Genomic DNA, 14,130 nt, shown 5'->3' with positions numbered 1-14,130 from the left:
TTGAACTTGTTACCTGTATAAAAGACACCTGTCCACACAATCAAACACGCTCCAACCTGTCTATCATGGTCTAGACCAAAGATTGTCTAAGGACACCGGGGACAAAATTGTAGACCTGCACAAGGCTGGGATTGGCTACAGGACAATAGCCAAACAGCTTGGTCAGAAGGCAACAACTGTTGGTTCAATTATTAGAGAATAGAAGAAACACAAGATGACGGTCAATCTTCTTGGTCTGGGGCTCCAAGCAGGATCTCGCCTCGAGGAGTAAGGATGATTCTAAGAAAGGTAATGAATCACCCCAGAACTACACGGGAGGACCTGGTGAATGACCTGAAAAGTGCTAGAACCAAAGGCTCAAACATTACACCATCATGGATTAAAAGCCTGCAGGTCATGCAAGTTCCCCCTGCTCATGCCAGCACATGTCCAGGCCCGTTTAAAGTTCACCAATGACCATATGGATGATCCAGAGGAGGCATGGGAGAAGGTCAGATGAGACCAAAATAGAACTTTTTGGTATCAACTTCACTTGTGTTACGGATCCGGGTGGTGGAACCTCTGTGCTGCGGTGCAAGGAGGGACCCAGAGGGGCGTAACTAAGTATCAATTCGGACCGACCTAGGTCGTACGGCGGCTAACGACTCCATGATCAGGGAGGGACCGAGCAGAGGGACCAGGTGCTACTCTGGGGACGACCTTGTAAGAGAGCAGGTGACTCCCACGGGTCAGATGGCTGGGACTGACCGGTATAGCAGATGGGCACAGCAGGCAGGCTGACGAGTGGTCCTGGTGGATGGACTGGCAGACACGGCAGGTGACAGGCAGGAGCCTCTAGGTAGGCTGTCAGGTTGTCACGGCAAGTGACGGGCAGGAGCCTCCAGGTAGGCTGACAGGTGGTCACGGCAAGTGACAGTCAGGAGCCTCTAGGTAGGCTGTCAGGTGGTCACAGCAAGTGACAGCTGGAGCCTCCAGGTAGGCACGGCAGGTAGCAAGCGGGAGTCTCCAGGTAGGCACGGCAGGTAGCAAGCGGGAGCCTCCAGGTAGGCACGGCAGGTAGCAAGCAGGAGCCTCCAGGTAGGCACAGCAGGTAGCAAGCAGGAGCCTCCAGGTAGGCACGGTAGGTAGCGGGCAGGTGCTTCCAGGTAAGCAGGCGGGCAAAGCCCATAGACAGACTGGCAGACTGAACGGAAGACAGACTGTCGGGCTGGAGAGTAGTCAGGCTGGCGAACTGGACTGATAGTCAGGCTGGCGGGCAGGACTAGTAGTCAGGCTAGCAGCGGGACCTGAGGGCTGAAGCAGAGGTGAGTACACTGTGCATCAACTATTGCTCGGGCACCTCCATATTGGAGAAGGTGCTTTATATATGGGAGGACCTCCGGCAATTGGCCGGGGACTCCTTAGGGCGGCGCGCGCGACCCCTTTAAGAGGGAGGGAGCGCGCGCGTGCCCTAAGCACAGTGCCCAGGAAGCTGCGCGCGCCGGCAGAAGCAGGAAGAGGAGCGCTGGAGGACGTCGGGTGGGGAGTGCGGCGGTGAGAGGGACGGCGTCTCTGTCTGGCAGGGGGCAGAGACGCCGATGCTACAGTACCTCTCCCCTTTACGCCCCCTCTTTTTTAGGCCAGAAAGAAATTTTTCAAGTAGAAGCGGGGCATGAATGTTCTCCCTGGGTTCCCAAGTTCTCTCCTCTGGGCCAAACCCCTTCCAATCCACCAGAAAAAAAGGTCTTTCCTCTTACCCTCTTGGTGGCCAGAATGTTCTCTACCTCAAAAACATCCTCAGCGGAAACCGGAGTAGGGGGAGTACCTGGATTGTTGGAAAAAGAATTAAACACAACTGGTTTGAGGAGAGATACGTGGAAGGAGTTGGGAATCCGTAAGGTGGCCGGGAGTTTTAACTTGTAGGCCACTGGGTTGATTTGTTTGAGGACTTCAAATGGGCCGATGAACCGAGGACCCAACTTGTAGGAGGGTATTTTGAGTCGTACATGTTTGGAGGAGAGCCAAACCTTGTCTCCCGGACGGAATTGAGGCGGACCCAGACGTCTCTTGTCAGCATATCTCTTCATCCGCTCGGAGGACTGAAGAAGTGCGGACCTAGTATTTTCCCAAATGGTGGAAAATTCGCTGACCAGAGACTCCACGGCAGGGTTGTCCACAGAAGCGGAGACGGGAAACAGAATCCGAGGATGTTGACCATAGACTACAAAGAACGGGGACTTGGAAGTCGATTCGCTCTCATGATTGTTGTAGGAGAATTCGGCCCATGGTAGGAGGTCCACCCAATCGGTATGGTGAGCATTAACAAAGTGCCGGAGGTAGCTGGTAAGGATCTGGTTGATGCGCTCTACTTGGCCATTGGACTGTGGATGGTAAGCGGAGGAGAAATCCAGGGTGACATCCAGCAGTTTACACGTAGCTCTCCAGAAGCGTGAGGTGAACTGAACCCCTCGATCCGACACAATGTGAAGAGGTAGGCCATGGAGACGGAAGATGTGAAGGAAGAAGTCCTTAGCCAGCTCTGATGCGGACGGGAGACCAGGCAGAGGGATGAAGTGGGCCATTTTAGAAAAGCGGTCGGCGACCACCCAAATGACTGTACAGCCTTCAGAAACAGGGATATCTGTAATAAAGTCCATAGCAATGTGTTGCCAAGGGGCAGCAGGTACGGGAAGAGGCAGGAGGTGACCGGCTGGAAGATGTCTGGGAACTTTGTTGCGGGCACAAGATGAACAGGCCGAGACGAAGTCTACCACATCCTTGCGCAGGGTAGGCCACCAGTAATGCCGGGTAATGAGCAGGAAAGTTTTCTTCAGACCGGCATGGCCGGCTAGTTTAGATGAGTGACCCCAGTGAAGAAATCTTCTCCCGATCTGGAACCGCTACAAACGTCTTACCGGGTGGGAGACGAGTCAGATCTAAGGGGGCTACTGTCGGGAGATCAGCGGCTAGGGTGTCAAGGGAGGACCGGGGAGCGGCGCTGCGGGTCTGGATACTTCTGCTGCGAACAGTCGTTCATCTCCCGGCTTCTCACAGCGGAAGTAGCCGCACAGGCAGCGGCGCTCCCCGGTCCTCACCAATACGATTCCGCACGCCGTTCCTCACCAATACGATTCGCTGACCGCGACCTATCAGTGATCTTGCCGCAAAAGTTAAACACCGCTGTGCTGATTGGTCGCGGCCGATTTGGGCGCCACATTTAAATAGAGGCTGCAACCAATCACCGATTTTGGCATCAAATTTAAACAACGCTCTGCTGATTGGTCACGCCCGCCAGCCGACCGCGACCAATCAGCGAGATTGGCGCCAAATTTAAACACCGCTCTGCGAGATTGGCGCCAAAGTTAAACAACGCTCTGCTGATTGGTCGTGGCCGCGACCAATCAGCAAGATTGGCGCCAAATTTCAACAACGCTCTGCTGATTGGTCGCAGCCGCCGGCCGACCGCGACCAATCAGCGATTTTTGCTTGAAATTTAAACACCGCTCTGCTGATTGGTCGCGGCCGCCAGAGATTAGCGCCAGATTTAAACAACGCTCTGCTGATTGCCGGCCATGACCAATCAGCGATTTTGGTGCCAAATTTAAACACCCCTCTGCTGATTGGTCGCGTTTGCAGGCCGCGAACAATCAGCATTATTGGCGCCAAATTTAAACACCACTTTGCTGATTGTGCCCGGTCGGCCGCATACATATTCTAGAATACCCGATGCGTTAGAATCGGGCCACCATCTAGTAAAATAATAAACACTTATACTCACCTTCCCTCCTCACCTCTGCTCCAGCGCTGAGTCCTGTCTGCAGCAGCTCATGTCGGCATCTGAGCTGCGCACGCTCTCAGAAGCCGAGGTGAGCTGCTGCTGCTGTCGGCACATTCACTCCTTTCCACGCCGGGACTATGGGTGTGGAGAAGAGTGAATATGCTTTCTCTTTAGCGGCGGCCACTGACAGCAGGAGCCGGGGCTCAGCGCTCCTCCGTGCCCGCTACTAAAGAAAATGAATATTCCGTCTTTTCCACGCCCATGGGAGTGGAGAAGAGGGAATATTCATGTCTCTTTAGCAGCGGGCACACGTGGTAGCTGCAGCAGCGGCTACAGCGTGTGCTCCGCTCCTCCACTGCTGCAACCTGCTCCTCTGCCGCCGCAAACTTCTACTCACCTATCCTCCTCGTTCCCAGGCTGCTTGGGGCCCTCACGGGCCCCCTCCGGCCACGGGCCCCATAGCAGTGGCGTGGTCTGCCGCCTTGGCGGTACGCCACTGTATCCAATTAATAACCTGTTCACACTGATCAGTTCGCAATACTGGTGTTGTTCTGTGCTTCCCTAGTAATTCGGTCAAGAAGTGGGAGCGAGAAGATGTGGCTGTTGGTTGTGGCACATTTTCACCTTGGCCACGGCCCCGTCCTCTGCACGCACCATCACCAGAACGTCCACTTCCACGTCCCTTGCCACGCGCCTTGCCCATTGTAAAGGAAGTAAAATAGCTTACACTCGCACTATCATTGGAAAAAGGGTAATAAAAAAGTAGATTAGAACCGTGGAAGAGGAAAACCACAGTTCTATTTCTCTGGCCTACACCCGATTCTTTTAAACAATCTGAACAATCAGGGAGAAAATATTACTGTTTTTCTTTACGGAAAAAATACCAAAAGCTGAATATTAGAGATTTTTTACCGTGGAACAGCAAAACCACAGTTATAATTTACTGGTGTATGTATACCAAACTTTTTTAAATATATATATATTTGCGGCTGAACAGTGAGCGACACACTCAAACTGTTTTTTTTAGATACAAATGGCCCAAAAGTGGATAATACAGAGGTTTGAACCGTGAAACTGCAAAACCACACTTGTATTTCTCGGGCCTACACCAGACTATTTTCAACAGATATATTTGTGTCTGAACAATCAGGAGACACTATTATTTATTTTTTACGGCAAAAAATGCCAAAAGCAGGATAATAGAGATTTTTTACCGTGGAACAGCAAAACCACAGTTATAATTTACTGGTGTATACCAGACTATTTTCAACAGATATATTTGTGTCTGAACAATCAGGAGACACTATTATTTATTCTTTATGGCCAAAAATTGCGAAAAGCAGGATAATACAGAGATTTTTTACTGTGGAACTGCAAAACGACACTTGTATTTCTCGGGCCTACACCAGACTATTTTCAACAGATATATTTGTGTCTGAACAATCAGGAGACACTATTATTTATTTTTTTCGGCAAAAAATGCCAAAAGCAGGATAATAGAGATTTTTTACCGTGCAACAGCAAAACCACAGTTATAATTTACTGGTATATACCAGACTTTTTTAAATATACAGTACAGACCAAAAGTTTGGACACACTTTCTTATTTAAAGATTTTTCTGTATTTTCATGACTATGAAAATTGTATATTCACACTGAAGGCATCAAAACTATGAATTAACACATGTGGAATTATATACATAACAAAAAAGTGTGAAACAACTGAAAATATGTCTTATATTCTAGGTTCTTCAAAGTAGCCACCTTTTGCTTTGATGACTGCTTTGCACACTCTTGGCATTCTCTTGATGAGCTTCAAGAGGTAGTCACCAGAAATGGCTTTCACTTCACAGGTGTGCCCTGTCAGGTTTAATAAGTGGGATTTCTTGCCTTATAAATGGGGTTGTGACCATCAGTTGTGTTGTGCAGAAGTCTGGTGGATACACAGCTGATAGTCCTACTGAATAGACTGTTAGAATTTGTATTATGGCAAGAAAAAAGCAGCTAAGTAAAGAAAAACGAGTGGCCATCATTACTTTAAGAAATGAAGGTCAGTCAGTCCGAAAAATTGGGAAAACTTTGAAAGTGTCCCCAAGTGCAGTTTCAAAAACCATCAAGTGCTGCAAAGAAACTGGCCCACATGTGGACCGCCCCAGGAATGGAAGACCAAGAGTCACCTCTGCTTCTGAGGATAAGTTTATCCGAGTCACCAGCCTCAGAAATCGCAGGTTAACAGCAGCTCAGATTAGAGACCAGGTCAATGCCACACAGAGTTCTAGCAGCAGACACATCACTTCAACAACTGTGAAGAGGAGACTTTGTGCAGCAGGCCTTCATGGTAAAATAGCTGCTAGGAAACCACTGCTAAGGACAGGCAACAAGTAGAAGAGACTTGTTTGGGCTAAAGAGCACAAGGAATGGACATTATACCAGTGGAAATCTGTGCTTTGGTCTGATGAGTCCAAGTTTGGGATCTTTGGTTCCAACCACCGTGTCTTTGTGCGACGCAGAAAAGGTGAACAGATGGACTCTACATGCCTGGTTTCCACCGTGAAGCATGGAGGAGGAGGTGTGATGGTGTGGGGGTGCTTTGCTGGTGACACTGTTGGGGATTTATTCAAAATTGAAGGCATACTGAACCAGCATGGCTACCACAGCATCTTTCAGCGACATGCTATTCCATCCGGTTTGCGTTTAGTTGGACCATCATTTATTTTTCAACAGGACAATGACCCCAAACACACCTCCAGGCTGTGTAAGGGCTATTTGACCAAAAGAGAGAGTGATGGGGTGCTACGCCAGATGACCTGACCTCCACAGTCACCAGACCTGAACCCAATCGAGATGGTTTGGGGTGAGCTGGACCGCAGAGTGAAGGCAAAAGGGCCAACAAGTGCTAAGCGTCTCTGGGAACTCCTTCAAGATTGTTAGAAGACCATTTCCGGTGACTACCTCTTGAAGCTCATCAAGAGCATGCCAAGAGTGTGCAAAGCAGTCATCAAAGCAAAAGGTGGCTACTTTGAAGAACCTAGAATATAAGACATATTTTCAGTTGTTTCACACTTTTTTGTTAAGTATATAATTCCACATGTGTTAATTCATAGTTTTGATGCCTTCAGTGTGAATGTACATAGTCATGAAAATACAGAAAAATCTTTAAATGAGAAGGTGTGTCCAAACTTTTGGTCTGTACTGTATATATATTTGCGGCTGAACAGTGAGCAACACACTCAAACTGTTTTTTTTTTTAGATACAAAAGGCACAAAACTGGATAATACAGAGATTTCACCCGTGGAACTGCAAAACCACACTTCTGTTTCTGTGGCCTATACCAGACTCTTTTCAACAGATATATTTTTGTCTGAAAAATCAGAGACACACTTTTTTTTTTTTTGGGGGGGGGGGCGGGGGAGGCGACACCAATATGACGGGTATTTGTACAGTGTGAAGGAGGAAAAAAAAGAGGATTTAGATGAAAAAAAAAGGATTTTTCCTGGCCCCCGAGACCTGGAGCTAAGTCCAGCAATTTCAGAAACAGGAGCACACAGGACTGTAATGCAGCGTTTGCTGGTATAACCACTGCGTCTCCTATACAGCCTGCCTGCCTTGCTGCCTGATATCTGGGATGGATATTAGTCCTGAGAAGGACTGCTTGTTTGATCTTGCAGCCTTTACAGACCCTACACTAACTATTTTGCAGGATAAATCTCTCCCTAGCTCAGCAGCGCTGTCCCTACACTGTCTAATCCGGAGCGACTGTGTCCAAGATGGCGGCGCCCGGTTTTAAATACTCGAGGTGACGCTGTGCGGCCAGCCAATCACTGTAATGCCCACAAACAACATGGCTGCGGCATTACAGTGACTGGCTGGCAATCCCTGCATGTTCATTGGCTCTGTAAAGAGCGCCAAACATGCAGGGCGGAAACCCGAGCTCCCGCCCGAGTAACCCGGAAATGCTCGGTGCTCGCCGAACATCCCGAGTGGCGTGATGCTCGGGCGAGTACTGAGCAGTGTCGAGCATGCTCGCTCAACACTAATCATCAGTTTAGAATATCAGAGAAGCAATTTCACCAAGACAGAGAAACCCCTGGAAGTCTCACAACACTGAATGGGCGGGTATCACAACACTGTACACATCAGTACGGGTCCAAAAGCTTCTGCTTAGTAATATTTTCTCTGGCCCTATACAGTGAATGTACACTACTAAGTCTAATTCACCTTTGCCCCAATAGTGGCCAGCTAAAGACAAAAAGGTGAATCAGAGAAAGGCTCTCACATATACAATGGTGTGCAATAAACGTACACAATTCAATAGCTCTTGGTGATCAAGTAAGTAAACTAAACACAAAAGGTTATGTAAATCTTCTTGTTTTACAATTACACTCAATAAACAGAAGACTATTTGTGATTAATGTTTCAGACAATGTGAATACGCTGTTCTCAAGATGTTGTTACTTATTAACATTATCTTGTGTCTAAACATCAAGTAAATACAAAGTAAAGTTAAACAGAATGAGCCTCATCTGTCTGTCAATATATAACCAGACTGGAGCAATGCTGTTTTGAATACATTCTGCATATTTCAATATGGATTCAAAATAGCCATTTTTATATTTACGATACAACTCATCGTTGCTGGGTCTTACAATATGACAATGACCCGAAACACACAGCCAGGGCAACTAAGGAGTGGCCTAGCCAGTCTCCAGACCTGAATCCAATAGAAAATCTTTGGAGGGAGCTGAATCTCAATGTTGCCCAGCGACAGCCCCGAAACCTGAAAGATCTTTAGAAGATCTGTATGGAGGATTGCACAAAAATCCCTGCTGCAGTGTGTGCAAACTTGGTCAAGAACTACAGGAAACATCTGACCTCTGTAATGACAAACAAAGGTTTCTGTACCAAATATTAAGTTCTGTTTTTCTATTGTATAAAATACTTATTTCATACAATAAAATGTAAATTAATTATGCAAAAATCATACAATTTGTTTTCTGAATTTTTTTCAATATTCTGTCTCTTACAGTTGAAGTGTACCTATGATAAAAATTACAGACCTCTCCATGCTCTGTAGGTGGGAAAACTTGCAAAATCGTCAGTGTAGCAAATACTTATTTTCCCCACTGTATATATTTTATTTTATAGGCATCCTCTGCATAAAAATTAAAAAATGAATCATACTCACACGTATTACTCCAAGGCAGGGCCGGATCCAGGTTTTCGTTGGCCCCGATCGAAAGAGTCTCAGTGGGCCCCTTAACACATACCACAATTCAAGATGCAAAGATATAGCAGAGAAATATATATATAGTACAATGCCAAAGATTTCACTTACTTCTTATGACGCGCCCCTTGGGCCGTGTGTGGGTTACCCGGAGCAGGGTCTCTGGGGGTTGTAGTCTCCGTGGCGGCGACCCGGTCCCGTGGCTCAGGGTGGTCAAACCAGTGGCAGTATTTTATATGTTTTAGGTTAATGTCCGACTACGCCACCCGTGGATTGCGGTCAGGGTGTACCGCCGCTGCGTGGCAGACCGCTGAGGCTGGTGTTGTGTGCGCAGCAGAGGATGGGACAACTCCCCACGGGAGGAGTATAGCCTCAGGGCAGTGAGTGTGGATGATGGAAGTGATGGTGCACGGGTGAAGCAGGAAAGACTTAGAGTCTTTGCAGTGCAGTTCAGGGTCTTTACTGATGATGATAAGGCAGACCCTCCCGGGAGTACTGGTTAGCATAAGAGGCCGGGTCAGTCTGTGAACAAACAGGAGTTCCCCTGGCCAGGTGGAGTTGTAGGCCTCCCCGTCTGTCTGCACTCTTCCTGGCTACCTTGCTGTAAGCGAGTGGAAGTAGCCCACGTCCCTGAGTGTACCGTGTGGTGCTCACCCGTATGGCTGGTGACTTGGGGCCTTCTGTTAGCCTCCGCTCCTCGATGGCGGTGCTGGTCCCTTGCTCGTGACTGAGCCTCCGGGCTTCTATGGCCAGAGGACCTGGAATCCCCTGCCGGCTGGTTTCTGCTGCTGGACGTAGAGATCCTCACAGCCTCGGACTCCGTTGTCCGGTCGTAGTGTCTTCAGACAGGACGAGCTATATCTGCTTCAAGTCCCTGGCACTCAGCTCCTGCTCCTATAGAGCTCCTAGCTGTTGCTTTCCCTGTGTCTGGAACTTCACTCTCAACTAGACTCAGCTCTGTCTCAGCCTCCAGTCTCTGGTCTCTCTGGAGCTTCACTTCCTAACCCCGCCCCAGATCCAGTTTATATAGGGCAGGTTCCTCCCCTATCTGGTCTGGGACAGGAGGTGTTGCATGTTCAAGGGCTCCTGACCAGGGAACCTCCCACTTGCTCCCAGACGTGATATTTCTATCACCGTGGCAACCAGACCCCTGTGGTGCCACACTTACATTACATGGGTGATATCTATTGAAAATTCTACAATAGCTGAAAAAAACGGCGAATCCTTGCAGCGCACAGTGCAGACTGGACAGTATAGTCCTCCATACAGTATTATGGGCACCACATAGTCCTCCATACAGTATTATGGACACCATATAAGGCTCTATACAGAATAATGGACCCCATATAATGCTCTATACAGAATAATGGGCCCCATATATTGCTCCATACAGAATAATGGACCCATATAATGTTACAGACGGAATATTGACCCCCATATAATGCTCCAAACGGAATACTGGCCCCCCATAATGCTCCATTCAGAATAATGGACCCCATATAATGCTCTTTACAGAATAATGGGCCCCGTATATTGCTCAGTACAGTATTATGGGCCCCATATATTGCTCCATACAGAATACAGAGTCTGTATCAGGAGTGCAGCAGGCAGAGTCTGTATCAGAAGTACAGCAGGCAGAGTCTGTATCAGGAGTGCAGCAGGCAGAGTCTGTATCAGGAGTGCAGCAGGCAGAGTCTGTATCTGGAGTGCATCAGGCAGAGTCTGTATCAGGAGTGCAGCAGGCAGAGTCTGTATCAGGAGTGCAGCAGGCAGAGTCTGTATCAGGAGTGCAGCAGGCAGAGTCTGTATCAGGAGTGCAGCAGGCAGAGTCTGTATCAGAGTGCAGCAGGCAAATTCTGTATCAGGAGTGCAGCAGGCAGAGTCTGTATCAGGAGTGCAGCAGGCAGAGTCTGCATCAGGAGTGCAGCAGGCAGAGACTGCATCAGGAGTGTAGCAGGCAGAGTCTGCATCAGGAGTGCAGCAGGCAGAGTCTGCATCAGGAGTGCAGCAGGCAGAGTCTGCATCAGGAGTGCAGCAGGCAGAGTCTGCATCAGGAGTGCAGCAGGCAGAGTCTGCATCAGGAGTGTAGTAGGCAGAGTCTGCATCAGGAGTGCAGCAGGCAGAGTCTGCATCAGGAGTGCAGCTGGCAGAGTCTGCATCAGGAGTGCAGCAGGCAGAGTCTGCATCAGAAGTGCAGCAGGCAGAGTCTGCATCAGGAGTGCAGCAGACAGAGTCTGCATCAGGAGTGCAGTAGGCAGAGTCTGCATCAGGAGTGCAGCAGGCAGAGTCTGCATCAGGAGTGCAGCAGGCAGATTCTGCATCAGGAGTGCAGCAGGCAGAGTCTGCATCAGGAGTGCAGCAGGCAAAGTCTGCATCAGGAGTGCAGCAGGCAGAGTCTGTATCAGGACTGGTACGCAACCTTACATAACTTAGACTGCAGAACAGGAACGTTCCAGCCAACCCAATAGATGAAGACCCAATCAGGATTCCTCACATTTAAAAAAATTAGTGGCAGATCACTTATTTCACTACTGTACAAATAGTGTAAATAAAACCCACACCTCTTCCAGTACAGCCAACCCAGGAGATGGAAACCTAACCAGGAGTGTTCATGTGGCGCCCTGCTGCGCATTGGTGCCACAGATCCTAGAGGGGTGCATGGACGGATTCTTCCACAAGAGGCCCTCATAGCATTCACACACCTCCACCTTCCACCTCAGACCACCAGAGGGAGCCCGGATAGGGATATAAAAAGGGAAGGTGGAGCTAGGTAGTTAGTCAGTCTAGAGTCCACAGAAAGTGAAGTCTGTGAGAAAGTCAGTCCAGCCCAGACTCTGGGAGCTCAGGTTAGTGAGCCTAAGGCGTGCCGACGCCGTAAGAGCGGTGAAGAGTAGCGAGGCCTACTGCCAGTGTGAAGCCTAATGAGGGCCCCGAGCGGCTGAAGTAGAGTAGCGAGCTACATAGGGGGCAGAGGAGCTTAGCCAGCTCACCCCAAGACCATATACCGGACACCGGGTCCACGTCTGCAGGGATTCCTTAGGCCCAGCAGAAACTACCGGAACCCCTGGTGAACTATATGTCCCAGGAACACCAAAAGCTGACCGTTATACCAGGGTCAGGAGTCACTGAGGCCCAAGAAACCAGGGAGTGTGATCTCCAACAGAAGGCCCTACCACCAGGTCAGCTGGTGCAAGACAGAGACCAAGTTAGGCCTAGCTCCAGGCAGGTCATAAACTTGCCAGGAAAGGCAAGAAGCAGGAGGCCCCACACCCGCTCACTGGGGAGAGTCCCGATATGCACCCGTCACCCTACAGTGCCGTGGATCGTGCCTGAAACACCACCAGTAAAGGTACTGAAGTGAACTGTTGTGAGTGTGCCTATTCTTCCTCCGACCTGGCTGGGTCCCCTCTGTCCTGCATCCCTTCTCCTACGCTGCCCTGAGGCCCTGCTCCACCTGTGGGGAGCCGCACCAACTAAGCTGCTTGATCACCGGCCTCAGAGGACTGTAGCAGCGCTGGTGATCCTCACCAGACACCACGGGTGGCGTCACGAACAATTTCCCCTTTCCCATATAATTTTCCCCCACATTTCCGCGACATCCCCCAAATCTAATAACTAGGCCCGGGCGCCGAGTTGTCCCCAACACTCTGGGCGCGTCATCTCTTCCTGGCGTCACGAACAGGATTCCGTGCCTGCTGCAATGACAGAGTGTTGTGCCCGTTGCCACCGGGTACTATGCGCCTTTAATCAAAAACTGTGTATTTAACTGTGGCGAAGATTGCCGCCATTGTTGTGCCGCCGAGCGGGAAGAAGGGCGTAACCGCGGGAAACTGAGAGGCGTACCTGCTGAAGCGCGCGAAGCTCCGGACACGCCCCACGCCTCGACGTCAAACCAGGAAGTGCCAGGTCCTGGAAGGAGCCTCGGTGAGCGCTCTGACGTAGGACGCAAGCGACGCAAGGTCCTGAAAGAAGACCGTTACCTGCGGAGCTGCGGCCTACCGGAAGACAAGAAGGTAGGCTACGGTTCGCTAGGGGGGCGCCAGAATGTCCGAAGAACAGCACAACACCGGAGTACCGGTTACCGGCTCTGATAATCAACCTGCGCTCGGCGCCGAGCAGGCCAAAGCAGACGCTCCACCAGCAGGGCCAGTAACCCCTGTCATACCCATGGCCCTACCGTACATCCCTGGAGCGAAGTGGCTCCCCCAGTACAGCGGTAAACCAGATACCCTTCTGGATTCAAAAGGAAAATATGTGGTATACTGGATATGCACTCTATGACAGGCAAGCAAAGAGCCGCTGTTGTATTGGGACAATTGACTGGTGCTGCGGAGTGAGAAGTAGAAACCTGGTCGGCCACAGACCAGGAGTCAGTATCCGCAATCTTTAAAAAGTTACAGACTGTCTTTGAGAATCGTACTGAGACAGACCTCCGGATGAGGTTCTACAACTGCTCTCAGCAACCGGAGGACAGTGTTCGGGACTATGCCTGGCGTTTGCAAGGGACCCTGTGAGCTCTGAAACAGGTTAGTCCAACCAGCATCAATGATGAAAATAAAATGCTGAAGGAACAGTTTATCCGGGGACTGAGGTCCCAAGAGGAGAGCAGGACTGTGCGTTGGTGCTCCCTAGATCATCCAGATGCCACCTTTGACACCCTTAAGGACATGGCTATAAAAGGACTGCAGCCCCTGGAAACAACTGCTATCCAATGTTACCAGGGTGGGGCCACCCCAGTGCCTGCGGCGTCCACCTTTTCCCCGGTAGCTGCTGAAGCCAAGGTGCACGCAACATCCCCTAGTGAGCTGGACAGCCTGCGCTCTGAAGTGCGTCAGTTGAGCAAAACCCTGACCACTGTGCTGAGTGCCCTGCAGCTGCAGACGGAGCCCGAGGAGGAAGGAAGGATCCTTCTAGCCGACAGCCCTGAGGATGTCCCCTGGATGAGAAGGAGGAGGAGGACAACGCCACCCCCTGGGAGGACTAGCGACCAACACCGCCCACCGAGGGACCCTGTCTGCCACCGATGCCACAAGACAGGTCACACCGTCCAGAGCTGTCCTTTAAACGAGCAAACCCTGGGGCCGAGGGCCGACACCCAGGAGTAGACCCCCCAGGCCCATCAAACTGGTACCGCAGGTTCGTGGGAGGA

Source organism: Phyllobates terribilis, unplaced genomic scaffold, assembly GCF_046119375.1.
Source record: "Phyllobates terribilis strain yellow unplaced genomic scaffold, ASM4611937v1 Scaffold_37__1_contigs__length_12642776, whole genome shotgun sequence".
Lineage (NCBI taxonomy): Eukaryota > Metazoa > Chordata > Amphibia > Anura > Dendrobatidae > Phyllobates > Phyllobates terribilis.
This window is presented reverse-complemented; position numbering follows the sequence as displayed.